At 48.0% G+C, this 4,549-nt stretch overlaps 1 pseudogene; it reads right to left on the reverse strand.

Annotated features, from left to right (window-relative positions):
- Positions 1–1,288: 1,288 nt before the first annotated feature.
- LOC102749781 (L-lactate dehydrogenase B chain-like) lies at positions 1,289–3,602 on the reverse strand (annotated as a pseudogene).
- Between the last annotated feature and the right edge of the window lie 947 nt (positions 3,603–4,549).

A 4,549-nucleotide genomic window follows, 5' to 3' on the forward strand; every position in this document is an offset into this window, starting at 1 on the left:
CTCTCAAGTGCCCTTTTTGTGGACTTCCTGTGATGGAACCTGTCCTGTTCTAACCTGGGCTTCTGTTAGTTGCCTGGTTCCTGTTACCCCAGCAACAGAGCAAAAGTGGAGGCGGCTGCAAGCGGCTGCATGAAATCACTTCATCAATTGTCACACAGGCACTGCGTCACCAAGGGGTGGTTACAGCTGTGTTAGACATAGGGGCTGTCTGCTATTAAATGTGGCTGAGATTGCTGTAAACATGCATGGGATAGGCGAAAAACAGGCCTCCAACAGACACATCTTGGTTGATGAAAGAACTTTTGGAATCATGAGGACTTTATATTATATCCCTTACAGTTTTCATGGATAACTGCATTTTGTTATATTTAAAACCTTGGCAAGCCAGACATTTACATAGGATGTGCATGGCCAGGCTACCCCCAGCTGTCCCATTCCTTGGCTCTTTATAGGGATTTATCAATAACAGCATATCCGTTCTGTTTGGGCTGTTATTATGGCTCCCTCCTGGAACATCCTGTAGTGGTTATTTTTTGGAAACATCATTTGGTTCATAATCTCTTAGCAACAGAACTTTGAGGGCTAACGGCTGATGCACACTCCCAGCAAGATGATTGTGACTCGTGGGCAAGCAAACCCACAGCAGCCGAGTCAGAGCACCCTCTGATTATGGGTTTAATTGTTTTAAGTCATCGAACGTCACCAGCACCCACCATGGGCTGAGCTTGCTTTGTTGTACGCCTGAGACCATTTGCTGTACCCGCCACACACCCAGGACCTGGGGGGAGCTTTCGGTCACCGGGTGCCCAAGGCTGTCACAGCCCATCCTCTCCTGGGTACAGGTCCCGGAACATGGGTCTGACTGGGAGAGGAAGAAGGCAGGAGCAGTGGCCTTGGGCTCTGTCCACGCCTGCATATCATGTCCTTACAACTGACTTGTGCGGTGGCGTTAGGACTGTCCTGCCTTCCGTGTGATAGCTGGAGAAGCGGCAGCTGAGGCAGTGAAGGATCTGGCCACATTCGCAGGCCTGCCTGAGCCCCCTCCCCCCCTTTCTTTCTTTTCTTTCTTTTTTCTTTTCTTCTTTTTTCCCCCCAATAGTTAATTTTGTTTGTTCAAGGGCTCATACTGCAAGCATTAAACCAAGCGTGGCCTTTGATTCTGTGAGCCCAAATTCACATATCTAGGAAGATAAAAAGCAAACTATAATCCACGTACATGGTTAAAAACTAGAGATTCATGGTTAACCACTTTGGAGTTTTTAAATTTCTGTAGCCTAGAACCCAGAAGTCACAGATCTTTTAGGCCCTTCTGGATGTCCCCCAGGGTATCTGCACTTTTCTTGAGTTGAGCAACTTGGTCAGCCTTCAGCTTCTGGTTGATAATGCTGGTTAACCCCTGAGCACTCAGGATACGTGGAAGGCTCAGGAAGACTTCGTTCTCAATGCCATGAATTCCCTTCGCCATCCCTGACATGGAATGAATCCTGAATAGATTTTCAACATGGATTCAATGAGATCAGCCACGCTTACCCAATAGCCCAGCAGGTATATCCTTCTGGCTTGATGGCTCTACCCTTCCAGTCACCATCTTATGTACTTCCTTCCAATTTTCATTATCACGGTCCCTTCCCGTTTCTGGATTCAGTTCCTAGAGAGAAACACCTGCCACATTCACTCCACTCCATAGAGCCTCACTTGAGACACTAGGTTCTCCCCAAACTCGGCAGCTGCTGGGATGAATGCCAAGTTTTTCAGCCATAAGATGGAGAAATCTAGCAGATTCCAGATTACACTCACTTCCCATCACATGGTGCTCAGGGAATCCGATTAGTTTCCAGGTAACATATGTGAGAATGTGAGAATCCACTGGGCTGGGAAATATAATTATGATGCAACTGGGACTGTACTTGATGATCTGGAGAATAATGAATTTGAAGACATTAACATTCCTCTGCTCCAGATTGAGACGACTCTCTTCCTCTTGCTGGCAGACTCCTGCATTTTCCATCACAATCTTAGAATTGGCAGTCACAGAGTAATCTTTATCTGCCACAGTTTTTGGCATCTGAAGAAGTGAGCTCCCGCCTGAGATGCCTCATTTCTCTTTGGAGTTTATCTTCCAAAACATCCACAAGGGCAAGTTCGTCAGCCAGAGAGGTTCCCAGAATGCCGATGGCACGTGCCACACCAACTTATCCAACACCTGCTACAATGATTTTATTGTTTAGGACAATTGCCTCTTCTTCTGGCTACCATGTATTACTATGAGTCAGGATCTTTACTGATATGCCCTTATTTACTCCTTAAAAATCTTATAAGGTCATGATATTATTTTCCTCATCTACAGATCAGGAAATTGGGGGTCAGAGTAATTGAATGACTTGCTGCAAGTCACAGAAGCAGGTTCTGTTTGTGACACCCACAGTCACACTCCTCCCCTTCCCCAGCCCTATTACTCATGAGCAGAGGTGGATTACTGAGAAACTCCTGAAGCTCTGCCCTGGGCCCCCTCACTCGCACCACCCCGTGCAAGGCCCTAGAAATCGATTCAGATTGTCATGTATCTTTGTGCCATTTGCAAAAATAAGATATTTTAATACTTTGTCTAAAGGAGACCCCCCTCAGATTCCACAGAACCTGGATCCACCCTTCTCATAAGTGTAGACTTTGAATATCCTAGCTAAAAATTTAACTCCCCTTTCTCTCCCCTTCCCCACTCTATTTGTTCTCCTTAGCCCTGTCACTAACACACCACGTACTTTTTGCTTGCATCTTATTTATTGCACAGTTCTTGCACCACTCACCATGGTTTTTTGTGGGGTTTTTTTTAAGATTTTATTTATTTGACACTGAGAGAGCACAAGCAGGGGTGCGGCAGGCAGAGGGAGAGGGAGAAGCAGGTTCCCCCCACAGAGCAGGGAGCCCGATGTGGGGCTCGATCCCAGGACCCCGGGATCATGACCTGAGCTGAAGGCAGACGTTTAACTGACTGAGCCACCCAGGTGCCCCTCACCATGTGTTTTGAATGAACGAATGAACACAGCCCTTGCCCTTATGCTTAAGTGGTCCTGAGCAAGGTGATTTGCTCAAAGGCCCCCACTTACAAATCCGACCCCCTTTCTCTGGCTCTGAGCTGCCTTTGAACTTGGTCATGCCTAGATTTCCTCTGGCTCTGACATTACAGTTTACTCACAGACCAGACATCATCTCGCTGGTGTTTCATCCCTGACTTCTCTCTCAGTGAGTTCCCTTGCCCCCTAAGTCCTATCAACCACCTCCCAAATGTCTCTCAAACTTGATCACCCTGTTTATCGCCACAGCCCCCACCATGGACGGGGTCTCCATCAGCTCCCCCGCTGCTCCCTGCCCCCAGTCTGCTCCCCACACCGCTTCCAGAGGCTGAGTCTCCGGCTGGAATTACCCTGTGAATTCTCATTTCTTAGAGATCATATCTGACCCATAGCTTGACCCACAAGGCTCACATTGACTTGTTTTTTCTTCCAGTTTCTCAAACTCACCATCCCCCTGACTAGGAGTCTTGGCACGTGCTCTACCCACTTCTGTGTTGCCAGAACAGCCTTCCCCTCCTCCTTCTCTACCATCCTACTTAATTTTTACTCACCCTTCTGGTCAAGCATCACTTCCTCAGGGCTACCTTCCACGTCCGCCCACACTGGGTCGGAGTCCTGTGAGTTGTTTTTACAGCTTCCTGTGTATCTCTGCCTAGAACGTATTTTACCTTCCATTAAATAACCAGTTGTATCATCTTGGAGGCTTCATCTGGAGTTGTGACCCGTCCCTCCAGCTTCCTCTCCAGTCAAAGACAGAAGTTCCCAGAGGTCAGAGACCGTGTCTGCCTTGCCCTCTGCTCTATCTTTGTTTTGTTTGTTTGGCGAAGGAATAAAGACATTCATTCCTTTCTCATGTAACCCTTGAGGCGAGTTTTTCTTATCAGCCAGCAGCAGTGTCCCCCCTGGTCTTTAGGGACCTGGGTTCCTCCCATTCTATGGCTCTGTCATCCCTAGGAGCTGTCATCTGCATAGTTGAGGCTAGGTCATTGCCACCTCTGGCTTGGAGCCCGCAGGAAGGGGTGGGGGAGTTTTCTAGGTCTTAGTTTGGTTCCAGTGATCTATTACTGCATAACAAACCACCCTGACATTTAGTGCTATAAGACATCAACCATTTCATTATCCTCACAGATTCCATGTGTCGGCGAGGAATGCTGGGGAATTTGGACAGAACACCGGGAGGGTGGCTTGTCTCTCTGCTCTACAGGCTGGGGCCTCAGCTAAGACTCCAATGACTGAGGGTGACTCAGATTGTTGGTGGTTGAATGATCTGGAGGCATCTTCACTTACCCGGTGCTTGACTGGAAGACTAGGCTCAGCCAGGCTTGTACCAGGACACCTCTCCAGTTCTGTGGCCTCAGGGGAGTTAGACTGCTTTATGGAGGCTCAGGGCTCTAAGAGCAAGAGTTCTTGGAGAACTAGATAGAAACCTCTACACCCTAGCCTTAGAAGTCACATTATAGTTGAAGACTGCCCAGGTT

This window comes from Leptonychotes weddellii, chromosome 4 (assembly GCF_054177405.1).
Source record: "Leptonychotes weddellii isolate Sample4059 chromosome 4, ASM5417740v2, whole genome shotgun sequence".
Taxonomy (NCBI): Eukaryota; Metazoa; Chordata; class Mammalia; order Carnivora; family Phocidae; genus Leptonychotes; species Leptonychotes weddellii.